The sequence below is a fragment of the Myotis lucifugus genome, unplaced genomic scaffold (genome assembly GCF_000147115.1).
Source record: "Myotis lucifugus unplaced genomic scaffold, Myoluc2.0 scaffold_226, whole genome shotgun sequence".
Taxonomy (NCBI): Eukaryota; Metazoa; Chordata; class Mammalia; order Chiroptera; family Vespertilionidae; genus Myotis; species Myotis lucifugus.
This window is the reverse complement of record NW_005871274.1, coordinates 1,922,932-1,949,716: the sequence shown is the minus strand read 5'-3', so window position 1 is coordinate 1,949,716 and position 26,785 is coordinate 1,922,932. Positions and strand designations below refer to the sequence as shown.

The 26,785-nt window shown below is 48.9% G+C and overlaps 1 non-coding gene and 1 pseudogene across 1 annotated transcript; both read left to right on the top strand.

Annotated features, from left to right (window-relative positions):
* Positions 1-19,163: 19,163 nt before the first annotated feature.
* LOC102438543 lies at positions 19,164-26,369 on the top strand (annotated as a pseudogene).
* LOC111827832 lies at positions 21,767-21,872 on the top strand. The gene has a single exon (XR_002831560.1). It is a non-coding gene; the product is annotated as a U6 spliceosomal RNA (small nuclear RNA).
* Positions 26,370-26,785: the final 416 nt, after the last annotated feature.

Genomic DNA, 26,785 nt, shown 5'->3' with positions numbered 1-26,785 from the left:
GACCAGGGTGGGGTCCGTAGATGCTGCCAGCTTGGGAGGGCTGATGGTGTTTGCAGGCTGGTCAGCCCCCACCAGTGGGGACCTCACCCCACGAGTTTGTCAGCCTGGGTGAGGGGCTGATGGCTGTTTTCAGGCTGGCCACACCCCTTTAGGGTGGGGGTCCCCACTGGGGTGCCTGGCCAGTCTGGGTGAGGGGCTGAGGGCCGTTTTCAGGATGGCCAAGCCCCCCGGAGACGGAAGCTCCCAGCCTCTCCTTTTATTCTTTTTTTTTATTCTCGGATTTATTTACCTTCTATAATTGAAACTTTGTTGCCTTCAGTGGAGCTCAGAGGTGGCTCCTACTCGCTCCAGCTCCGTGGCCACGGCTGGCTGAAAGCAGGTATCTGGGGTTTATTTATCTTCTATAATTGAAACTTTGTTGCTTTGAGTGGAGCTCAGAGCCGGCCAGGAAGCTTGGCTTCCTCCATCACTGGAGAAACCAAGACTCCTGCTCACTTCAGCTCCGTGGCTGCCAGCCGCCATCTTGGGTTAATTTGCATATAGTCGATCTAATTGGCTGGTGGGCGTGGCTTAAGGCATAGCAAAGGTACGGTCAATTTGCATGTTTGTCTTTTATTAGATTATATATATATATATATATGATTTTTTTTTAAAGAGGTGGTTGTATCCCACATGATGCAAAGGTCCTAGTAAAACTGTCCAACATTTGCATCCTTGTCATGTACCTGATCTTGTATAATCTTCACCATGACTATAGCAGTGAGGTGCTATTTTCTGATGGAGGAAATTGAGGCTCAGCAAGGTCGAGAAACCTGTCCAAGGTCACTTGTGGCTTGTTGTTATGGAGTCAGCACCTGAACCATACAGTCTGATTCTAAAGTGTAAGCGTCTTACAGCCCCCAGATGGACACCCCATATCCCTAAGCCTGGGACAAGGCTTGTCATAGTTTGGAATCATCAAAGCCACAGAACACATCACCTTCAACATTTAGAATTGGGTCAGATGCCTAAAAGGAGAGTGGCTCCCCGCGGGGGAAGATGCCACTCTGCTATCCCTCTAGGGGGCTTGGGGGACGCTCATCCACAGCTGCGGGGGGGGGGGGCTGTGATTCTTGGAGTGGCTGATACAGAGTGAAAGGTGGAAATGAGCTATGGGTCTGCCCCTTCCAGCAGTGTGACTTGGGGTGAGCCTCAGTTTGCTTATATGTGAAATAGGGATCTTGCCACTTCCTCCCTCAGAGAAATTTTGAAGGTAAAATGAAGACTGTGAAAGGAAGGATGGCACGGAGGTGGAGAGAGGAGCACAAGGCACATGGGAGATGGTGGACGTGGAAGCCATCACTCAGGTAGGTAAGCACTGGCCAAATGTGGGCCAGCGGATCTTGTGAATGGCTGGTGGGAGGGTCCAGTCACTTTGGAAACCAGGTCGGCATCATTCACTGAGTCAAGTGGTCCAGCAATTCCACTCCCAGCACCAGGAGACACATCCAAGGGTGTCCATGGTGACATCGCTCACCCTTGTCTTCGACTGAAAACCATCAAATGCCTGAAGCAGGATGGAAAATTGTGGCTTATTCATATTCTATTGTAACAATACAGGTCGAGGAATCACACCACCTGGTTATGGTATTGTCTGAAGCAGAATGGCCACAACAGAGCCAACATTCCGAGGCCCACCTAGTGAGCGTGTGATGCCCAAGGCAGATGGGGAGGCCTTGGTAGCACAAAGTCTGGTCTGCCACCTCCCTAATACCAAACCATGAAACCGAAGGGCTAATGATTTAGAGGTCACATGACTTCCAGTGCCCAAATCCAGCCTCTCTTCCTCAGATGCTACCAACCATGTGCTTCTCGCCCCCAACCCAGGCAGCCGTGTGAGACTGAACGAGGAGAAACTCAGAGTTTGCAGCAGCTCTGACGGCGAGACCCCCCTGGGCACCCCCTGCCCCGGGCACCCCCTCTCCCCCGCCGCCCATGCCCATTCTTGGCTCTGAATCCCTGGACCACGGGAGAAGCTCCAGAGGAATTCCCAAGGTGGACTTCAAATACGGGATGACCTTCACCACCGCCCCAGCCTCGTCAGTCCCAGATGGAAGGCAGTGCCCCGTAACAGCTATGAGCCCCTTACACGGAGCCGGATGACTCAAGTTCAAAGTCATTTGGGGCAATTATTTAACCTTACAGAGGAGGTACTCCCATCTCCCCTCGACAGATGAAGAAACACCCTCAGAGAGGTTGTCGCAGCGATGACAGTTGGGTATGCCACTATTGAGCATCGTATTTGGCCCAAATTTAGTATGTGAGTTTTTACTACCGGGGTCCCCAGATTTGGCTGCATGTCAGGATCACCTGGGAGCTTAAAACAAAACAAAACAAAACAAACTCAGAGGCCCAGTCACAACCTGTACTAGTCAAATCTATGTCTGGGGATGGGAGTCAAGCATCGGCACTTTTTAAAAGACCCCGCTGTGCAGCCAAGTTTGGGAACCTTTGCCATCATCATCATCATCATCATCATCATCGTCATCATTTCCTGAAGTCACCTTTCGGCTGCCTGGCGTTTGTCCCGCTCGGAGTGTGCAGACACCTGCCTGGCTGCAAATCTCTCCTGCAAGATGAGCTCGGCAGCTCCACTTGGCAAATCGACCAGAAAACAGGCCACCGTCTCCCCTCAGTGCAATCGATGGCACCCCAAAGCCCAGCTGCTCACAAACTCGGAGGCTGCCTTTGCACCAGCTCTTTTCAGTGAAGTTGGGTGCGATTCCTTCGACAATGACAACGCCTCGTCACCCTCTGTCAAGGGGAGTGAGAAGCCGTCATCCTCCTTCAAGCCCCGTCACACCCTCACTCCCCATCTGGACAACTACAAGAATGTACCTGCCTTCCCGGCCTCAGCGCGAGTCCCCACTCCCGGGAGCATGAAAACCTGCTTCATGCTCCCGGAATGAAAACCAAACTCCTGATCCTGTCCTACAAGACTGCCACCAGCTCCTCTCTCGGCACTCTTCCAGCCCCATGAACTTTGCAGGTGCCAAGAATTCCTTGAATACTTCAGCCCCAGGACCTTTGCATATGCTGGTCTATGCTACTTTTACTCCCAACAGCTTTCTCTGAAGCCTCCAGCTAGTTTATGGGCCTCTGTTAGCTACTCCCAGGGATCCTCACTTTTTTCTGCTGTTCACCCCATTAACGGATGACAGAAATGTGCTGGGCACTCCGTGGCTGCTATTAAATACTTCTAGTATTAACTCATTTAATCCTCTGATGTGGGCCCTGTCACCCTATTTCATGTGTGAGGAAACCTGAGCACAGAGCGGCTGAGTAGTTTTCTTACATGAATGTCACACAGCTAGTGAATTGCAGGCCTAGAACTTCAACCCGGGCAGTCGGGCCCCAGAGCCTGAGACCTGGGCGCAGCCTCGCCCTGATTGAGACCAGACCGGGAGCATCTCCAGGGTCCACGCTAGATTATGACCGCACTCACTCCCCCATTCCTACAGCCCGGCACGCAGTGAGCACTGCATGGGTTTTGAATGCATAACCCTCAGAGGAGGAAGGGACAGTAGAAAAGCATCCTTCTCTCAGGCCCAGGTTGGCTCAGACGCAGGAAGAGACCAGTGGACGCAGAGGCTGGCGGCCCTGGGTGGCAGGGCGTGCCGGCGTCTCCGCAGCACCCTCACCGCAGCCAGGTCTTTCCCTGTTGGGAAGGAACCAGCCCGCCCTTCCCCGGCCCCTTTCCCAGCCGCCTGCCCGGGGTCTCGGAACAGAACAACCCCACCAATTCATCAGGGGACGTCAGCCTCGTGGAACGGTTGGAGGCATAAATCAAAGTACGAGGAAAGGTTTAAAAAAAGAGGTAGTGGGAGAGAAAAATCAGGGATGGGGGGTGGGGAGAAAGAGCAATGGAAGGAGAAGGGGGGGGGGTTGAGATCAAAGGGAAAAATTCATCAGAGATAACGGAATTATTTATTTTTCCTGCTCTCGTTCTCCGGGCCTTTGAGGCCTCCACACTGATGTATTTGGACATCTTGGGGCCGTCTGTTACCGGAGGCCACCCCAGCCCCACCGCCTGAGCCCAGCCCCCCAAAGGCACGTCGGTTCCATCAGCAGCAGCTGCCCCCTCGGCGGCTGGGCTGCCCGAGGAGCCTTTTGAAGTGGGTCCGGGTGGTGTTTACTCGCCCTCGTGTAAGAAACGCGCGCATGGTGCTGGCAGCGGCAGCTGCCCGGGTGGGGTGGGGGTGGGGTGGGAGGGAAGGGGGTGCCCTCATCACTCATGAGCCTGTTTATTTGGGAACCAGAGCGGCCCTTTCTCCGGTTATTACTCAACGTCTTCCACAGCCCGAGCCACCCTCATTCCAGAAGGTGGGGCAGGAATAATAAACACACTGCCCGCTGCCAGGCGTGCCCACCTTGCGTGGCCCCATGGTGCACTTGGCTTTCAGGGGAGACTTGGAAGTGAAGGGCCAGGGATGCTTGGCTGGGCCCAAATGGTTGGTCCGGAGCCAGGATACCAGGCTCCAGACTGTAGTTCAGTCTCCTGCTATGTGACACTCGCAGGCAAGAAGACTCACTTCATCCTCAAAATGACTCCCCTCCTTCTCATTACAGATGGGGAAATGGCGGCTCGGAGACATTAACATAGGCAGAGGGCATAGAGGAGCGTTCAATACGTAGTAAGTCCAGTATAAATGCTCTTCATAGACGAACAGTTGGCTACGAGTTACACCAGGTTAACATGGTTCCTCTCCCTGGATTTTGGTGAACCAGATTATAAAATAACATTTTAGGCTGTTTTATAGGACAACTAGTGGCCCAGTGCACAAATTCATGCACATTGAAAGGAAATGAATTAGAAGAAATATTTTAATATCACTATTCTCCCTTTCTCTATAATAGACGTGTCAACCAAATTCATGATCAACAATGACAGACTGAAACACACACATGTGATTGGCGCCAGTGAGAGCTTTATATATATCATGCATGCATGAGTCAACTTAGCCTTTTATAGATTTGGAATAAACTTGCTTAATTAGACCTGCTTTCTGATTTAGCTAAACTTTTCCCAGCCCAGTGCAGCACCCCAACTTCTCATTCAGGTAATTGTCAGCAACACAGCAGTAAATATCAACATGAAGCAGATTATTATTGTAGATCACACAGGGAGAACAAAGGGTAAAATATTTAACTGCAGTAGTGTTTGACTCTCTTCTGCGCAGTGATAAAACCTGAAGTCATTTTCAAGGTCCACCATTTCTTACTTCTTTTCAGGCGGGTCAAGTTTCTAAGCTTTCTAAATCTCTGTTTTCTGGCTAATGAAAAGAAAATAGGATTCCACCGAGTCTCCTATCTGCCTACTCCAGGACTTCTGTGAGGATCAAATGAGATGAAGCACGGTAAGACGCTTCACAGACATTTGGTTAAAGTGTAAAAAGTTTCCACCTGGCTATAAAGCAAGTCATGTTCCTGGGCTGAAGAAACTGCAAGGAGGCTAGTCTCTAGGGAGAGGAAGCTGGGTGTTGCTACGTGACGTCATTACCGGGATGGTCGGACACTTAGCATATTAGCCTTTTATATATATAGATAGACTGGCCAAGAAGCTAAAAAACACCCGTAGTCTGAATAATAGTGTTCAGGTTGATGGATAGTGTTCCAGAAAAATGCAAAAGGATCACGAGGCAAGATGGTTTTTCTTTTTAAAAAGTTGCCAGATCAGCGAAGGACAGTATTAAACTGGGTATGTGGGCAAAGACTAGAGTTAGACACCTGTGCCTCGGGGTTCTGAGCTGCCTCTTGCTGGCTGTGTGACCCTTGGGCACTGAGTCCCCAAGTTTGCTTCTTTCTAAAAAAAGTATATTACTTATTTTTAGAGAGAGTGGAAGGGAGAGGGAAAGAGAACGAGAAACACTGATGTGAGAGGGAAACATTGATTGGTTGCCTCCTGCACGGCCCCTACTGGGGCTTGAGCCTGCAACCTGGGCATGTGCTCTGACCAGGAATCAAAACAGTGACCTTTTGGTGCACGGGAGGATGCCCAACCAGCTGGGCCTCACCGACCAAGGCCCAAGCTTTCTTCTTTCCTCATTGGTGCGAGGGAGACAATAGCTCCTTCCTCTGTGAGGGTTTCGTGAGGATCCGTGGTTGTGTAGAAGAACGCTTGTATACACAATGTGCCGGGCACCGTTCTCAGTGCTCAAGAACATCTTTGCTTATTTCAGCCTCAGAGCAAGCCTAGCAGATGGGCACTATCCCCCGCTTTTACAGATGAGGAAATTGAGGCCCAGAGGTGTGAATAAGGTCACATAGAAATCACATGGCCAGAGGCCTGCAAGAAAGAGGGGCATTTAACCTGTGGATTAAATTTTGTCTTATGTTCATGCCTGCAAAACAGTTCCTAATTGCAATGCGTGGGTTGTTGTGCTCTGTAACCCCTGGCAGGACACTCCAGAGGCGCCAGCGAGCCAACGGGAAGAGACGAGTCTCCTGGAAGAGAGGGAATGCGAAGGTGCGAGGCCTGTGAGCTGCGGACTGAAGATGGGGTGTAGGGCTGGGATCTTGAGTCTCCACGAGAGAAGGTGGCCTGGCCTGACCTCTCCCTTCTCCTGTAGAGGCAGTGACCAGCGTCCTGCTAGAGGGGCTGTGGGCCAGCCAGGTCCTGGCTGGGGGACCTCAGGTCCTATCCAGTCTGGAAAGGAGGGGCTCTTCTGGGAATGCACAGGCGAGGCCTGGCTGCTCCTTGGGGAGGAGGAGAGCTAATGCTGGCTTCTGGCCCCTTGGACGCTGCAGGGAAAGTGGCCCTGCAGACCCCCAGAGACTCTGCAGGCTCTTGGGGGTTGGGGTGAGGGTTGCTAGGATTTCTGGAGCCTCCTTCACACCATCCTGGTGGCTCCCAGAGGCCTTGCCCGAAATACCAGCACAACATGACCAGTTGGCATTAACCCAGCTGGGTCCAACCAGGGGTGGGGAATGCCCGGCCCGCAGGCCGTATGAGGCCTGCAAGATCATTTGGTCATATAAGGCATTAGGGGGAGTTTATTAAAAGTCTGACCAAATACAACAGGCTGGTTTTTAAGTTGATAATTTTGTATAGTACGAAAATGATGTTATAAACATCCAAATGGCCCCTGGTGGAAAAAAGGCTCCCCAATTTGGCTAGGCAACTGTAAAATTATTCTCCAATAAAAAGTGGCCTCCTCACCCTTCTCTGCCAACAAGGGTCCCCCAGAAAGGTGGGAGCACATGCTGCTCAGATTTTGGTTTACACCTCTCCTCTGTCTGAGCTTCGCAAGGATCCTGCAGAAGGAGCAGGACCAGTGGTGGCCAGCAGCCTGCTGGCAAAGTAGGGGCATGGGTGACCCTCAGCCACCGGCCTTCCTGTTCTTGCCTTCAGACAGGCAGCCGGCTTGTGCTGAGAAGGAAACCGGAGAGAGGCGGCTCTCTGAAGGCGCTGCTTTTAGAACGTGCAGACAAAGACCCCCTGGACCCCGACACAAAAGCTCGCAGGCCCAGGGGACAGCTGGCTTGAGCTGGCGAGGTGCTCGCTGGGTGAGAGGGGCGATCTGCTTTTGATTAAACAGCCATCATTTACTCACGTCAGGAACGATGCTCAGAAAGGCAGATGTGGTCACGTGACCATGGGCTGGTGTGGGAGCCGCCGGCCCTGCCAACCCCGAAGTCACCGCGTACTTATGTGCGATGCTCCTGACATGGCTAGGAGACCTCATTAAACTCCCATGATGCTCTGACTGAAACAGGCATATCTATTTATCACGAGATTTCCTTCTTCCTCTCAGGAAAACACGGGTCTCCAGCCTTTCAAACCGGACAGGCTAGGCAGAAGACTTATGAACCTTCTATCCGGGAAATGGAAGATTCCAGACTTTTCCCAGGTCTGGGTTGACCAACGCTACATAATTTCTATCGTGAGCCCCCAAATAAAGTCATCAAGAGGTACAGCCTCTTCCCTCCCCTTTTCCCAGCTCAACCAGGGAACTCTCTAGAAGAGTGTGTGGTTCCAGCTGCTCTCCCACTTGGGGGCATAACGGTGAGTGTGAGGAAATGGTAGCTGTCACGGTGTCTCAGGTCTTGAGAACGGCTGCTGTCATTTTAAGAACACTTAATTCTTACCCTGACGCTTTAGGAATCATCACGAGAAAACATGGGCTCGTGAGGCAGGTGCTTCTGAAACCCTTACAGCGAGGATGTAGCAGAAATAAATGACAGAACAAGGTTTGCTGGACCCCAGAGGGCATGCTCTAAAGTGATCTGCAAGGAGGTACCTCCATGGGGGCGGGGACCTCGCCTGTCTACCACCCCCAGAATGGTGCTTGACACTGAAGAACTCAAACACGGGGTCTCTGGCTGTGATCTTGAAGCCCAGATCCATGAAGGGCGTTCCTAAATTCTTCATTAACATGGAAATAATGGGAAATCTTCATTCTCTACTGCTAGGTGGCGCTGTGAAGACCACAGATGAAGAAATGTGGGGTCCTATGGCCAACGCCTTTTTCAGAATCTGAGGTGTGTTTAGAATGAGCTGAAAGGGACCTGGAAGGAGCACCAGCTTCGGTGGCCCCTTTTCAGGGAGGTGTGGCATCAGGACAGACATGTCTTGGGTTCTTGGCCGCACCTCTGGGTAGCCACCAGGTCTCTGCAGGTCTCTGGAGGCACTGGAGGGATAGGACCAGTCACCAGCAGGCACCACGCCTTCCCCCGGCACTTCCGGCTGCTCGGCAGCCTCCTCCTCTTAGCCAAGGCTCCCAAACACACTGAGCCCACGACCAACCAGGGTTCCCGAGATGCTCTTGCTCTTCATCAGAGAAGTTGCAAGTGTCGGGCTTTTGTAAAAATCTAGACAAAACCTAGCACCAAATGTATGAGAATTAATTTTGAAAGTAAGTTCTATTTTGGAATGGTCTGGGGTTTACAGAGGTTTTATCAAGACAGTGCAGAGAATCCCCCACACGCTTCCCTAGCTTTCCCTCATACTTCACGCGCCCACGTGCATTGGCCAGAGCCCAAGCAAGCACTGGTATGTTACTATCAACTCTGCAGGCCTTGTTCAGAGCTCGGCCATGCGTCCACTATTGTCCTTTTCTGACCCAGGATCCAGTCCAGGGTACCACACTGCACTGAAAAGAGTATTGTTTTTTAAATGTACTATAGGAGTATAGTATATTTTCTAAATAAGACAAATCATACAGAATGAGGCAAAGGCCTCCCATGACTCCCGTCTTCTTGCCCCAAGGCCATTATTAAGTTTGGTCTGCAGCCTTCCCGACCTGGGCCATCCCACAGGGTACCCACTAGACAAGGAGGCAACTGCCAGTGAAAGGAAGTAGAATGAGCATTCACTTCTTCTGTCACACAAGCCACACTGCAAGGGCTCAGAAGCGCGCGTTACTAGTGCCCACAGCACCGGGCACGGCTGTCATTACAGCAAGCTCTACTGGCCAGCACTGTGCTGGGTCTTTTCTCTGCATTTTAAATTCCTCCATATATATTCTTAAATACACACCTCTAGTTTTTTAAAGATCATAGACCACTGCATCCCACATCACATCTTTACCTAACTTGTCTTGGAGATCATTCCACATTGTTGCATATTATTTTAAAAATATATATTTATTGATTTCAGAGAGGAAGGGAGAGGGAGAGATAGAAACATCAGTGATGAGAGAGAATCATTGATTGGCTGCCTCCTGCACGCCCCATAGCCTGGGCATATGCCACGCTGGGGAATCTAACGTGACCTCCTGGTTCATAGGTTGACACTCAACCACTGAGCCACGCTGGCTGGGCCACGTTGTTGCATATTGATGTGCCTCACGCATTTTGGCTGCTGCGGAGTGGCCTGCATGGGTCACCATTCTGTCATCCCCTCCTGTGGGCACTTAAGTTGTTCCCGTTTTCTCCTCTTACAATGAAGGCGGCCAGGAACACTTTCCTCCTCCTGAGAGCACCCTTGGACTTAACTCAGTGCAGAGTGACTTCGGCCAGTGGGATAAATATTCCTGCTGAAAAGTTCTTTCTGTCTCATTAGAAATGTGCTTTGGGCTAATGGCAGTGCTCAGTGAGGCTGGACACAGGAGGGAAACTCAGCAAAGCTGTGGCGTGGGCAGGATGCCAGAGTCTGCCCACAGGTCAGGGGTGTGGTAGGCCCTGGTGAGAGGTGTGAGCCAGAGCTACCATCTGGCCACTCACAGACAAAACAATGGGATAACCAGACTAGAAAACTGCATCCAACCAGTACCCAAGGGCCTGAATTATTTGGTTTGGTTGGCAAATACCAATTGCACAGTAAGTCATGTCAATAGCTGGTTCTAATAAAAGTAGTTGTGTGGCACCAGTGCACAGACACTTCATGCCATTTAATCCCGAACAGGTAGGTTCTGTTATCAGCATTTTATAGGTGGGGAACTGGAGGTGAAGGGTTAGGGCACTTCCCTATTCTGCTTCTGCAAAAACATTTCAGCTGGTGAGTGGCGGAGCTGGGACATGAACCCAACATTGAGCCCATGGTCCTAACATGCTGGCAGCCTGCATCCCTGTGTGGGCAGGCATGTAGGATCACATAATGTTCCTTGTGTTCTTCACCCAGCTTTCCCTAATGTTGACATCTTATGTTACCATGACACTGTGCATCCTGAGAAATAAGATACCCTAAGAAGGACACCTGGTGGCTTAACTGGGCTTAAGTTACAAACAAACAAACAAACAAAACCACAAAGCCTAGCAGCTGTTTCTAAACAGGGGCCTCTCACGAAAATTACACTTCTGGGAGAAGCTGGCACTATGCTGCCTGCCTGCACGGTTTCTGCCATCTGAGCCAGCCCTTATAAAGGAGCTCCTGGAATCCTAGTTCAACCAATAGGACTGAGGCTTCCCCATCCAATTGGAGCTGCACAGCTATATCCCCATCATCTTCACTGACCAATCACAGCAGCTCCATTCTGAAAAAACAGGACAGTGATTTTTGGACCAAACTCTAAGGATATGGAGTCCTCATTTGCATGAAGACAAACCAATCAGGGACCAGGGGTGGGGACTTCTGCCTATATAAGTCACTGCCCCTCGGACTTCACCAAAGACATTTCACTGGAGCAGAGCAAGGAGACAGAGCTGAGTGGACCAAGGCAGCTGGAGCAGAACGGAGCTGCCTCGCCTAAGAAGGGGCTTGCCCCAGGACAGCATCATGGCCATGCTGTATTACCACTGAGTTGTTTTGCACTGAATAAAGTTTGTTTTTTTCATTGCACCCATTTTGGGAATTCCTGTTGGTGTGAACTGGCGTCAACAACCATTGGTTGACAACACATTTATCAAAACTAAGAAATTAGCATTGGCGTTATACTCTGAATTAAGCTCTAGACTTTATTTGGATTTCAGCAGGGTTAGCCCTCCTGTCCTCATCACTGCCCACCACAGAAGGCCAACTCACTGCTGTCGGCGTGAGTTCCTGAGCCTCTGTCCCATCCTTTCTAAGGAGCTGTGTTCTCCAATCCAGACCTGTCCACAGCCAGACCTGGGGGAGCCAGTTCCCTGACGCAGGTCGCACTGAGTTCATATTCTCCTTTGCTTATGCGATGATGTGCTCATCATTAGAAACTGGGCAGGGCTTCTCGGTGGAGTGTGATTAGAATTGGGCCTTAAGGAATGGGTGGAATTTGGGGGGTGGAGCACGGAAATTGTTACTGGCTTTGAGCTGAGACCTCCCATGTGCTCATGTTCCAGCCTCCCTTCCCCAGGCAGCACCGTGTTGGGCACAGAGACACTTAGTACTTAATGGCTCAGAAATCCCAGGCCTGGAGCCTTAAGACTCTCAGATCTCAGTGCTTCTGATCGAATTCAGCTGGCAATTCATCCACGTGGCTCGGATGCTGCGCCTGCAAAGCCTCCGGAAACGCTGCTGCTGGCTGCACGGCACGCGTGGGAGGGCCCGTCCACGTCCCACACACAGGGACTCTAAGCCGGGATCTGTCTTCCGAGATAGCCGAAGGCCACGTGGCCACGGCCCACCTGTCAAACTTCCACCCCAGGCCTCCTCAAAGTGGTTTGTCATAGCGGAAGAGGATTGCATTGTGGTTTCAATTCTGCCCCTCATTTATCACCGAGGGCCTCTAACAATGGACTCGCAGAAAATGGCCTGCAAACCAGGGGGGAAGGTGCCATTGGATCCCCCAGGGTTGCTTCCAAATCATCCAAGGCCTGGGCCCCACTCTAGCCCCCCTGAAGTCACAGCCCCAGGAATGGGTTTTTACCATTTGACTGAATCAAAGGCAGTTGGAGCCGTGACCATGAATGCATTTCCCCCAATGATTTTCCAGCCACCTTTCCAAGGAGCAGTTTGTGAAGGCAGCACCCTGAAAGACACCGTGGGTGTGACGTGTGAACTGGGCCTCCGCCCACACTGTACCATCTGAGTCGCACCCCTCGCTTTCCTGACTGGAACGATGGAACATGTGTCCCATCCATTGATCAGACAAGGACAATTAAATGATGATACTTTGCAAAGGCTCTCCCACTGAAGTTAGTTTTGAGAAGCACACAGTGTGACTACTAGGGAGACATGCACACTTTGCCTTATGTTTAGAACTGTGATGCCCTAAATGCACACCCCCAGGGCTATAGGCCAGGTTCCAGGTATAGTAAACCACGGTCCCAAATGAGGGCAATGAACGTATAATGTTTGTATACTAACAGTGTCTTCAAGAAACTTAAAATTCAGAAAGTCCATGTACTTAAATACTCCACCTTTAATTTATACATTATATTTGGTTCTCAATCAGGATACCTACATTTTGTCTCCTATTAACATATCTCCCTGTCCCAAAGCAATACAAGTTAATTTTTAAAAATTAATAAGATCCCATATTTATTCCTACTCCCCAGTTTTGCTATCCAAAAGAACTGATATTTTGCTCTTTGTCAATAGCAGTTCTTAACTAGGAATGATTTTTTTCTAGGGACACACCTGGAAATTGCTACTGGCAGCAGTGGGGAGCGGGGAGGGATGCTGCCAAACATCCTCCAGTGCACAGGACAGCCCCCCACGATAAAGAATTATCCGGGCCCAAGCGTCACTAGGGCTGAGATTTCAGAACCTTGTCTGAGATATGTTCAGTGCATATATGCATATATGCACATGGGCAGACTGTAACTGTTCTGGAAGTTGCACTTAATATTGAGGACATCTGTGTATTGCTCTGTTGTGTGCATGTACCATAGAGCGCTTGTGCGTGCGCACGTGCACACATGCACACACGTGCACACACACACAAAACTGGAAACAATCTAAGCGCATTACCTACATCTTTGCACATTTATCCGATGAGCTTTCAATTCCACTTGTCTGAGCTATTGCAGATGTGTCTCTTACACTGAGGAGAGGGGACTCTGGGGGTTCCAGGAACAGACTGGCAGCTCAGGTTGGCGGAACTGTGCAGTGTGGTTGTGTCGATGCCTCCACACGCCCTCACCAAGAGCCCTGTGAACCACTGAGCCACCAGCCCCTTGGAGGACCTTCTCCCCAAAGCCGGGCCTGTGCCGAAAGCCTGCAGAAGGAGGTTGTGCTTCGGGTCCTAAGCCTTGGAGCACACATGAGTCATGGCTTTGAAATCCACCTCAGATGCCAGCTGAAAACAGAGGCTTTGCATAATCAAGTTGACAGATGAAGCCGGGCCTGCCCTGCTAGGGACAGGCTCATCCATATCCTGGGTTAAAAGAAATATTGCGTTTTTAGAGAGGAAAGAAACATATTTAAGAGATAAAGGGGGAAAAAAGAGGAGAGTTTTCTGGTCATTAATTATAATAAAACGCAGGGGGAAAAATTCACTTTAAAGGCATGCTAAAGCCCTGTAATCTTCAAAGAGATAGAGGAGGCTCAGCTGCCTGGGAACAGAGAGACTGCGCCAGGAGACCGCCACTCCCAGCCAATTGCAAACAGCCAAGGTGAGGGCTGCAGTTGCTGGAGGAACACACTGGTTGGGAAGCGAGTTATGTTCCTGCCTATCTCGAGTCCGCCTGAGATCAAACCACATGCAGTGGGAGGGTACTGTTCCCAAATCTACCTCAGGCCCCTGATGCCCAACAGCCACCACTGCACTTTTGGGGTCTCAAACTCTTGCTGCCCATGGGAACCCTGCAACTTCTGGGCTGCCAGGAGAGAATGCAGGTCCAGTGTCACCAGACTTTGGTTGAAGGAAGCCCAAGCTCCAGATTTTTATGTCCAATTTTCCTGTTTGCATGAGCCAAACAACACGCCTGCAGCTGCATTGGGCCCTGCAGTAGCCCATCAGCCAAATGCTGGAGAAAACCCTCAACCAGCGGTCGCCAACCTTTTGGATCTCACGAACCACCAGTGGTTCGCGGGTCACTGGTTGGCGACCGTTGCTCCAAAGGTTTCCTTAAACCAGTGGACGGCCAACCTTTCAGACCTCACGGACCACAGTGATCTGCGGACCACCAGTTGGTGACCGCTGCCCTAGACCCTCTTACGGGAAGTGATGGCAATTAATGCCAGGGTATTAAGGGCTTACTATGGCCTTATTTATCCAATGAACTCCTGGCTTGATTGCTTGACCTGTGGTGTCAGAAGGACCCACAAGTTTTATTTGGTTTAGGGGGTGTCTGTGAGGGAGGTTAGTGAATTAGGGAAGGACTTTGCTTTCCTTGGGATAAGCCCCAGTTGAAAACGAATTTCTGTTGAACAAGCTAATTCTCCCCACTTCCCAGGGTATTATAAGAAAACTTAAATGGAGTACTTTTGGGGGACTGAATCTACAAAGAGGTTTTGCAACCTTTTTAATGTCAAAAACAAAAAATACCCCACTCACCCCTCTCCCCACTGGCTGACTTAAATCTTGGATCACCTGGACAGGCAGGAGGGGTCCTGCCTCATATGCCCTCCTTCCTGCATTCAGCTGCCATTTGCTGTGCCAAGCAGGACCATTGCTAATACACATTTCAAACTGCAGGTCACTTCTTAGAGGCCTTAAATCTAGAGACTTGAGCTGGGCTTTGAAAAAGTGAGGAAACCAGTGTTCACTATATACAGTAAGGGCAGGTATTGCTTCACAGTAATGTTGTTTGTTACCTATGTATACGGGTGAGTATGCTGGGTTGGGGTCAGTGGTGGCCTGGAGCTCGCTTCAGCCGACCTGTAAGCCCATCTGGCACATCTCTCTTCCCACTTCCACATTCAATGACTTCAATGGTTTGAATTGGGTCGTGGTGGGAATATTTACACCATGGTAATTGGCAAACATACAAATGAAAACTACTTCCCCTGGAGAGCTGCTTGTTGACATGTCACTAGTGGTATGCTGGGGAACATTCAAGATGTGGGTCCAATTCTTTCAACCCACAGTAACAAAGTCACATGTTGGAGGTGAGTTTCCCAAGGTTTGCATGCAGGTGGGTTTACTAGGGAGGGTCCTCAGAAACAGCACCTGTGGGAACGGGGAGGAGAATTGGGCTTCCGGGAGAAACTGAACCGCAATGCAGCTGAAACAGGCCTCTGCTGATCCCCATGGAAAGCCTCGGGACAACTCTCCAAGCCCATCCCAGCTCCACAGTGGAGTGAGGAGAGATGAGCTTCACACCTTCATAGACTAACCATTGAATGCAGAGAGCCCACGGGAAGGAAGCATGTTGGGTGAAGTGGTTAACTTCAGCAGAGAGCAGTTCCCAGAGAGCAACTGATGGGTGAGTCATCAGCAGCCCAAACTCACAGCACCTGAGGAAGGAAGCTTTGGTCCAGAAAGATCTGGGTGGGACACTGTGGCATCTACTACTTCCCTGTAACTAGAGTCTAAAGCAGAGTCTAAAGAGTGCAGAGAGCATGTTACCACCATGTGAGTGAACCCAAGCCAGCCTGCTAGAGGATGACAGAAAGACCAAGCAGCCCAGCTGTCCCAGACCAGGCCTTTCTAGACCAGTCGATCCCCACCCTCCCATACATGACAAAGTCCAAAGCCACCTACCCAACCCCAGCTGGCTGGAGGTACATGCATGAGCCCAGCTGAGGCCAGAATACCCACCCAGCTAAATCCTAGACTCAGTAACAATAACGCATGCTTATCTCTTCAAGTCACTGAGTCCTGAGGCATTTTTACACAGCAATAGCCAACTGAGACCAGGTCTGAGATGATCCTGGCTGGATCCTGAGTAGAAGTGAAAGAGAAGGATGCAGCTGTCTAGTTGAACCTCTACAGCCTGCATTTGGGGCTTTTTAGAAAAAGGAATGGACTTGATCCTAAAGGCAATAATTAGCAATGGAATTATTGAGCAAGATACTCTCCCACCCGAAGCCATGCCTTCCTGCAATCAGAGGCTGTTCTAATCAAGACTCATGAAACAGATCAGTCCAACTCAACCCAGCTAACAATTTAAAAGAGGGGAGAGTAGTTATTTTCAGGATGTGTATCTCACAGAAGCCCATGGACATGAAATCTGGGCCTGTTAAGAGTCAGAAGACTGTTAATAACAGATGGGCTCTCCTGCATCCCTGAAGGTCTGCTCCATTTCATTTCTCCTTGAATGAGAGAAGATGCCAGTCTCAAAATATGTGAATACCTACTGTGTGCAAGGCCAGGACTGCTTTGGAAGTCATGACCTGTTTGCCTTTACATTGATTTCCCCCTTCCCTCTGCTCAGCTCTGCGCAGAAAGATGCCTGCTGTTTCCTAGCTTCTTGCCAGCTGCCTTTGGTTTGGAGTCAGTAGAGAAGGAGAACCAGGCCATTTCTCCCCTTCCTTCTCCTCTTCATGTGTGGCTTCATCCTTACCTCCAGCGCCTGTCGCTGGCCCCCTCCTTCCCTAGTCACCAACTACCACTGGAAAAGTCCAAAGCCTTTCCAGATGCAACCCGATGGCTCCAACCAAAGCGGGAGGCAGTGCTGCCCTTCCTTTTGCCCTCCATCCTCTGAGCAGAGCCTCCCAGCTGCTGCTAATCGCTGGGTTGTCTCACTTTATCCCGTTTGATCTAGCAATGCTCTTGGGCCTTTGAAATGGAGTCTCTATATTAAATTCCCTTGATTGAATTTCCTGGCGTTTGCCTTCCGCCTGGGACCTCACTGAGGAGCCACCATACTGGGCCACACTAGGGGCAAACAACTCTGTAAAGGGCATAGCAGGTCTGAGTTTCTGCGGTTGGAGTCAATAAATAACCAGCATCCCCCTTCTTACGCTCTGACCTCCTGATTCCATCTCCATTGACTAAACCCAACTGGCCACCAGAAAGCAAAAATGGACAAGAAGTAAAACAGTCTGGTCCAGAGAGGACGTGGGGGTGCAGAAATGGAGCTCGATAGCCAGTGGTCTCATGACAGGACCTAGTGAGTATGCCTGTGGGTCTCGTTCAGAGAGACCGGTTTCCGAGGTGCATGAAGATGCACCTCTCAGAGCTTTCCGTTCAGCTGCAGGAATGGGTTACCTGACAACCAGGGTCAGCCTCAGCTTTCAAGCCGAAATTGTGCTCTCCCCAGGGGCTCCCTGACAATAACTGAGCATGGCAGGGGCACTTGGGTCTGGTCATTTCTGCCCAATGACCTTCTCTTCTAGAAGCCAGTCTTTGCTTTTGAACTCTTGATTGGTGTAGAGGCTGAACAGGCTGAGACTCTCCCTGCCCAACTGTGCTTCTTCCCCCTCTTATCTTTCATAGGCATTCTCAGTGGTGTGCTGGAAAACGGTTAACAATTGGCTCTCTGATTTATAGCATCTGCCAATTTCTATGGTGTGAATACATCCACCCCAACCAGCTTCAACCTTCCCAATGGGCAGCTGGAAATGATGCTGGCCCCAGCATACCACTGGGAATTGCCACTCACATGTGCCCTAACCAGGCCAGGGATCAAACCTGCTACCCAGGTATGTGCCCTTGACTGGGAATCAAACCCGTGATCCTTCAGAGCATGGACCAACACTCTAACCACCAAGCGACACCGGCCATAGCTGTACCCATATTGTTGTCTCAGTTGGAGATCTCTCAAACAGACCCTAAGCCAGCAAATCAGCTAAGCTGGTCTCAGTAGGAGCCAGTATGAAGCCTCATCAATTCAAGTCTCCTATGACACTTGGTCCCAGAATTGGTCATCTCTGGGCAGAATGGCAGCCAGCTGCACGGACCCACCACGTCACACGCAGCAGAGGCAGGTGTGTTCAGAAGCTCTGGAAGGTGGAAGACCACCTTGATCCATTTAGTCATGGCATTCTGGGCCGGAGATTGCAGGGCCTGCCCCCACCCTGCACGTGGAAGCCTTCAGAGGCAAGTCTGGTCCAGCAGATTTAGAAGTTACAATCTCCTGCCTTGATCCTGGGCCATTTGCTTCCCGTAGCCTCCCAGCTCTGCATTCTCTACCTGCTCTGAAGTTATTGGGGCCTGCTGTGAATTTAGGAACAATAAAACCATCAAAGGGCTTGGTCCTGAGAACAATCAGTTGGAGATTTTGCAATAAAGGAGCATCCTGCCCAGGAAGGTGTGAGACTTCAAGGCAAGCTGACGGGACCCTTCTGAAAGGGCCTTTTCGGGGTGGGGGGAAGAGGGGAGGTCTGATAGGGTCCACACCTGGGATGGCTTAAGGTGCCATCTGGCCTGGAGAGGGGCAGGTTCCTGTAGGCTGTAGTGCAGGTCCCTGTCTCTCCAGGGCTGCAGGAGGACAACCACGCTGTCCTTCCCAGAACATCCACTCCAGGTGTCAATGCACCTGGCAATGCATCAGAATGGACCATGTTTTCTACACAAGCTTCTCGACCAGGACCCTTTGGTCCTTTCCTAGCACATGTCATCACCTTACATTTCACCCCCTGGCCCTTGCTTCTCTCCAATTCCTTCACTCACGCAGGGCAAAGGCCTTGAATACAGCCAGATGTGTGTGCCGCTCAGAGGGCTGGGGGGTGCTGGGAACACAGAGTAGGCAGCTTCCTATCCTGGGACAGAGAGTGCATACCAGAAGACAGTTGAGAAGGTAGTTCTTTCAGGGAGTGATAAGAGCATGGAAGCCAAGCAGGGTGAGGGACAGGGAGAGTACAGCACAGGCTGCTGTTTCAGCGAGTCATCAGCTCAAATGTCACTTCCTCAGGAAGGCTTCCAAGAACATGCAAGTGCAAAGGAAGTGAGCCATGCAGGTATCTAGGGGAAGAGGCTTGAAACAGGCACCTGCTTAGCATGGCCAAGGACAGCAATGGGACTAGTGAGTCTGCTCCCCCCTTTACCTGTGATGTTTCCTTTGTCTACACATTCTCTCTCTCCCCTGATAGCTTTCACCCAGCCAAGTCTTACTCATGGGACCTTCGCAGTTCTGCTCAGAGGTCACCTCCTCCAGTTGTCACTTCCTGCCCCATTCTTTTCCTTGCATTTCCTTGGGCTGAACCACCCTTTATAGATTGTCCTAGTTATAGACCGCTGCCTAGGCAAAGTCATGCCCTTCCTTGTGTAGCCCACAGCCAGTGACATACCCATGCAGGGGTATAAAGGCTGGGCCAGACTATCCTGGGACACCTCTGAAGGGTTATTCTATCTCCAGAATGATGGTTGCAAGAAGGGATAGGGGTTGAGGGACTGGGTGGAAAAGGTGACGGGATTAATAAGGGCACATTGATAGACACAAAATAGTCATGGGGATGTAAAGTACAGCATAGGGAATATAGTCAAGAATATTGTAATAACTATGCATGGCGCCAGGTGGGAAACACTTTGTAAAGTATATGATTGTCTAACTACTATACTGTACACCTAAAACTAATACAAAATAATATTTAATATAAACTATAATTGAAAAAATTTTTAATGATGTGTTCTTTTCCCAACCTTCACTGTTGGGATCTCAGAGTTGGAATGCTCTTTGTATCATGTATCCATTGACCAGGCTGAGTGCCTTCAATAATCAACAATCACTGATTATTTTGTCCATGGATCTGAATGGACATGGCATAGGGGGCAAGGCAGCTTCACATAGTATCCACTGGAGCCATTTGAGCATTCATGGGAGTAGATTCTTGGCCCTGGCTCACATGGCTGGTGAGTTGGTGCTGGTTACTGGTTCCTTTTCAGGTGGACCTCTCCTCAGGGATGCTTGAGCTTCCTCACAGCATGGTGGTGGTTTCCAAAAATCCCAAAAGATAGAGTGCTTGGTGGAAGTTATATCACTGAGTATGATCTAGTCTCCACTGATGTGGTGACATTTCTGCATCTTTTATCATTCAAGGCAGTCACAAGTCTGGTCCAAGTTCCAGGGTTGAGGCTGTGCATCCCTCCTCACGATTGAGTTTGGAATAAAAAAATGGGAGATAGTCTTGTGATCATTTTTGGAAAACGTAATCGGTCACTCTGCTGCTGTCCTGAGTTCAGCTCAGCTGTCCGCATCCAACATTTGAGTCTCTGCCTCTTTGCCTGGCATTTTCTCCACCTTGCCCGGCTTTGGACTGAGCCAGGACTCGGCACAGGCCTGAAAACACTGGAGAGTTGACACTCCTGTGGGCAATCTCAACCATTAGGCACCCTTAGTGGCTTCTTCCCATATTCCCTTTATGCTTTTTGGGGTCTTCAACAAAGCAGACACTTGGAGACATTAGGAGTCTGTTAAAGGCATAACTCCAGACCCTTTTCTGACTTTGGCTTTGAGAAGCACTATAAAGGGGAATACCACTATTTATTGGTGGGGCAATGAAAGCACCTCTCAAATTATCCCGCCATGAGGATCGGAGAGTCATAAAGGAGCTACAGGTAACACATTCTACAAGGCTTAGCTAACATGGGCATGTTATCGAGATGCATCTGCCAGACTCTCCAAAGTACTTGAGTTCTCAGAAGGGAAGTATGGGTAGGGAAATCTCCATGTGGCAGCCTGGGGGTGCACTGCTTGGGTACCCTTCAAGAAGAACTTGCTGTTCAGTCATAAGGTAGCACCTTTGGGTTCCACGGCATCATTCATGCTGTCACCATGGTCTTTGCTACGGCCGAGTCGAGTGGGGGTCCTGGGGACCGTGAATGGCTGCCCATTGGCACTCCTCTGAGGGGCAGTCTGTGCTCTGGAGCTCCCATGGGCTCTGAGACATTGTGAGATCTGCCTCTTGACCTGAGGCCCTCGCTGCCTGCTTCTGCTTCCTCTCTTATCTCACACGGGTGTCGCCCACCATCCCCATAAGCTGCTCACATGACTAACTTCTGGGTCTTCCAGTAAGCAGCTGCTTACCCCAGTTATCCACTCCCCGAGAGGAAGCAGGGTGGTGGGGGCACAGAACAGAAGCGATGTGGTGTGTGTGTGTGTGTGTTTCCAACACAACACCACCAAAGCCTATGCCCAGTCTTAGCACTAGTTCCTTGTCCAGCCCAGACTGCCTCCATTGGTGCCACGCCTCATCCACCTCCCACATCAGGGCAGGCCTGCTCGGGTGGCCACACTTTCCCAGGGAGGTTCCGCCCCAGCTCCTCCCAAGGGATCTTTAAAGCATAATTGCTGACCCGGGATGTGTTGGTGCTGAGTTTATCACGAAGCTAAATGCTGGCGTTCTTCCTTCAACTTGAGAGCCAAAACTAATATAAACACCCACTCCCCATTCGTTACCCTAATGCCATCAGCAATGTGAGCAGGCCTGACCCCATCAGAGGCCTCCTGATTTATGGCCTCACGAACAGACGCAGCCGGCTGGAAGCTGAGCTGGGCATCTGGGTACCGAGGAGGAAGCTGGTTTAAGTGAAGTGGCAGCCTCCCACCTGAGCTGGGGGGCTACCACCTTCTGCAGGGAGGAGATTTAAGAAGTTGGGGACTTGTGCTCGCTTCGGCAGCACATATAATAAATTGGAACGATACAGAGAAGATTAGCATGGCCCCTGTGCAAGGATGACACGCAAATTCGTGAAGCGTTCATATTTTTTTTTTTTTTAAAAAGAAGTTGGGGACTTTGCTGAGTGAATGGGAAAGGAAAGAGGCCACACTATCTATTTAGGGCAGAAACTGAGGGGAGAAATGAAGGGAAGGCAGAAAAGAATGTCTCAGTCAGCTGACCTAGGCAGAGAGGGGGAAGCTATTGCAAGCCTCGATCAGTGGCATGAGAAGGGGGTATGTGAGGTCTTACTCCCTTCACCTTTATGCATCTCCCCATACCTTGGATGAGTCCTGGATCCGATTTTATTTTAGCAATATAATATGACAGAATTGTGGGCGGAATTCTCAAGGCAGAGTGTTGTTCTACCCATATTCTTTGCTTCACAGTAAAATTTTATTGCACACGCACGCGCACACACGCACACACACAGAGAAAAGTGACAAAATCATAAGCATAGAGCTGCATGGATTTCACTCTTCTCAAGCCATCATTGGCAAGGCATCCCTACATGTGGAGGATTGGTGTTTTTTCCAAAGGCCTGATTCCAGAAAGATCTACCATAGACTTCTTTCCTATGTGCAGAAAGCCTCACCTGGTCCAATTAACGTATTTTATAGTTTTTTAATTACCTGTTGGGGGAAGATTTCAGCACAAGGACCTGCTAATTCTCTCTTCTTTCCATCTGTGAGAAGTCACTTATGCACAGGGCAGCCTGGAAACTCAGAAAAGTTAACATCCCTGGGAAAACTTCAGCCAATGGAAGCTAAGAGTGCATAGATGAGTGCCCAGCTTCCTGCTCTCCGAGGGTCAATCTGCGGTGTACTCTACATTGTGACGCAGAGCATCCCCTCGGGATGAGCCCCAATCGCCCACCATTATAACAGTCTCACTGTCATCTCTTTACTGTTTTTTTCCTTTCCCTGTCCCTCTCTCGTCTTTGCTCTGGCTTCTTGGAAACAGCTTACAAATAAACCTTCTGCCCCCCAAGTCCTCACTCGGATACAAGTGAAGGCAGGGATACAAGTTAAGGTAGGGAAAGAGGAGGAAAGGTGGCCAGAGATTGCCTAGGCATTTCCCCATGTTATATGTAATCTTAAAAGTGTGGATAAGGATGCTGCATTCCAAGTATGTAGACAATGAGAAGACACCACATCACTGAAGTTCCCACAGGAAAATATTGGGGCTTCTGCTCATCGCCAACCCAGTTTTCCTTGAGAAGTTGAAGAACCGCCATGATATTTGCTGAAGTTTGAACAAATTTATCTCTCCAAGCCTACTTACTGGGAAAGAGATGGTGCTCCTTCACCACTGATGCCAAATGAGGCCAGATTACGAAATCTCACGTATTCTGCTCCACTTTATGTTGATATAACAAAAATAGTCATTAAAAGAGGTGAAGAACAACTTCAGACTCAGCATCAGAAAACTTGTATAGGAAAAATTCCAATTATGTTGCGTTCAACTTATTGCCTATTGAATGGCTTAACAGATCGTGATCTTTGTGAGTTAAATGAATGCCCCTTGGACCCTGGTGGCTATTTCATTATTAATGGATCAGAAAAGGTTCTAATTGCACAAGAAAAAATGGCAACGAACACAGTCTAAGTGTTTGCCAAAAAGGATTCTAAATATGCCTACACAGGAGAGTGTAGATCATGTCTGGAGAATTCTTCCCGACCCACCAGTACTATTTGGGTTAGCATGCTGGCAAGAGGAGGACAGGGTACAAAAAAGAGTGCTATTGGTCAGCGCATTGTGGCAACTCTACCATATATCAAGCAAGAAGTTCCCATTATTATTGTGTTCAGAGCATTAGGTTTCGTGTCTGACAGATATTTTAGAGCATATTATTTATGATTTTGAAGATCCAGAGATGATGGAAATGGTTAAACCTTCTCTCGATGAAGCTTTTGTCATCCAAGAACAGAATGTTGCACTAAATTTCATTGGCTCAAGAGGGGCAAAGCCTGGTGTCACTAAAGAGAAAAGAATTAAATATGCAAAGGAAGTCTTACAGAAAGAAATGCTCCCTCACGTTGGTGTCAGTGATTTTTGTGAGACCAAAAAAGCTTATTTCTTGGGGTATATGGTGCATAGGTTACTTCTAGCAGCTTTGGGTAGAAGAGAATTAGATGACAGAGATCACTATGGAAACAAAACATTGGATCTTGCTGGACCACTACTTGCATTCTTATTTAGAGGCCTGTTTAAGAATTTGCTTAAAGAAGTACGGATCTATGCACAGAAGTTTATTGATCGAGAAAAGGATTTTAACTTGGAGTTGGCAATTAAAACAAGGATTATATCTGGTGGCCTATAATACTCTTTAGCTACTGGAAACTGGGGTGACCAAAAGAAAGCTCATCAAGCCAGAGCTGGAGTATCTCAGGTGTTAAACCGCCTGACGTTTGCATCTACTCTTTCTCACCTGCGTCGTTTAAATTCTCCAATCGGTAGAGATGGCAAGCTGGCAAAACCAAGACAGTTGCATAATACGTTGTGGGGAATGGTGTGTCCTGCTGAGACTCCAGAGGGCCATGCTGTAGGACTTGTGAAGAATTTAGCCCTGATGGCTTATATTTCAGTTGGATCTCAACCTTCTCCAATTCTGGAATTTTTAGAAGAATGGAGTATGGAAAATTTAGAAGAAATTTCTCCTGCAGCTATTGCTGTTGCAACCAAGATTTTTGTTAATGGTTGCTGGGTTGGAATACATAAAGATCCCAAACAACTATGAACACTCTAAGGAAATCGTGGTGTCAGATGGACATCATTGTGTCTGAAGTTTCTATGATCAGAGATATTCGAGAGAGGGAGATTCGTATCTATACAGATGCCGGTCGTATTTGTAGACCACTTCTGATTGTGGAAAAACAAAAGCTTCTGTTGAAGAAGAGACATATTGATCAATTGAAAGAGAGAGAATATAACAACCACAGTTGGCAGGATCTTGTGGCCAGTGGGGTAGTGGAATATATTGATACTCTAGAAGAAGAAACAGTGATGCTGGCAATGACTCCAAATGATTTACAAGAGAAAGAAGTAGCTTATTGTTCCACATATACACACTGTGAGATTCACCCATCAATGATTCTTGGTGTCTGTGCATCTATTATTCCATTTCCTGATCATAACCAGTCCCCTAGAAACACATACCAGTCTGCTATGGGTAAGCAGGCCATGGGAGTTTATATCACCAACTTTCACATCCGTATGGATACATTGGCCCATGTTCTCTATTATCCTCAAACACCGCTTGTGACTACACCGTCTATGGAATATCTGCGATTTAGAGAGTTGCCAGTAGGTATCAATTCAATTGTGGCCATTGCATCATACACTGGCTACAATCAAGAAGACTCCATTATCATGAATCGTTCAGCGGTAGACCGAGGCTTTTTCAGGTCCGTTTTCTATCGATCATACAAAGAACAGGAGTCTAAAAAAGGATTTGACCAAGAAGAAGTTTGAGAAGCCTGCACGTGAAACATGCCAGGGTATGAGGCATGCCGTCTATGACAAGCTGGATGATGATGGTCTGATAGCTCCCGGGGTCCGTGTATCGGGAGACGATGTTATTATAGGCAAAACAGTCACCCTGCCTGAAAATGAAGATGAGCTGGAGAGCACTAATAGACGCTATACCGAGAGAGACTGTAGCACTTTTCTCAGGACTAGTGAGACAGGCATTGTGGGCCAGGTTATGGTAACTCTCAACCAGGAAGTATATAAATTTTGTAAAATAAGGGTACGCTCTGTTAGAATTCCACAGATTGGAGACAAATTTGCCAGTTGACATGGTCAAAAGGGTACTTGTGGTATTCAGTATAGACAAGAGGATATGCCTTTCACCTGCGAAGGAATCACTCCTGATATCATCATAAATCCCCATGCCATCCCCTCTCGTATGACAATTGGTCACTTGATTGAATGTCTTCAAGGGAAGGTTTCAGCTAACAAAGGCGAAATTGGTGATGCCACTCCATTTAATGATGTCGTTAATGTGCAGAAGATTTCTAACCTTTTGTCCGATTATGGCTACCATCTAAGAGGAAATGAGGTCTTGTACAATGGATTCACTGGTAGAAAAATCACATCACAAATTTTCATCGGCCCCACTTATTACCAGCGTTTGAAGCATATGGTGGATGACAAGATTCATTCTCGTGCTAGGGGGCCTATTCAGATCCTTAACAAACAGCCCATGGAGGGTAGATCCCGGGATGGTGGCCTGCGTTTTGGTGAAATGGAACGAGACTGTCAGATTGCCCATGCGGCAGCCCAGTTTTTAAGGGAAAGACTGTTTGAGGCATCAGATCCATATCAGGTTCATGTTTGCAATCTTTGTGGAATAATGGCGATTGCTAACACCAGGACCCATACGTATGAATGCAGGGGCTGTCGGAATAAAACCCAGATTTCTTTGGTACGAATGCCTTATGCGTGCAAACTGTTGTTTCAAGAGCTTATGTCTATGAGTATTGCACCTCGAATGATGAGTGTTTAGCTCTTTTAAAAGATTCTCAACAAGACACTTATCAATGCCTTTTGTGTCTTATTTTAATGATATGGCTTTTTAAAATAACAAATAAATGTGTTACATTGTGAAAAAAGATAATTCTTCCTACCTGAATCCGGCTTACCCCCAAATCTATACCACCAATATGTAGAGTTGGCTCTGCATGCCAGAACGCTTACCATCTTAGGGAGTTCCTGGTTGCAGACTATATAAAGCATCAATGGAATAGTCCCTGTATTTGGGGACAGGTTGGTGACAACATTGACAAAAATTCTCACTGTCAATGTCAGAAACATCCAAAGCTGTAGGGAATTTTTATAAGAGCTTATTTGAGCCAAACTGATGACATAACCCTGAAGAGCAAGATCTCAGATGCTCCAGAAAGTAAGTTTTGCAACCTCTTTGATACATTTGAAATTAATGAGGGAGCTAAGGAAGATTAA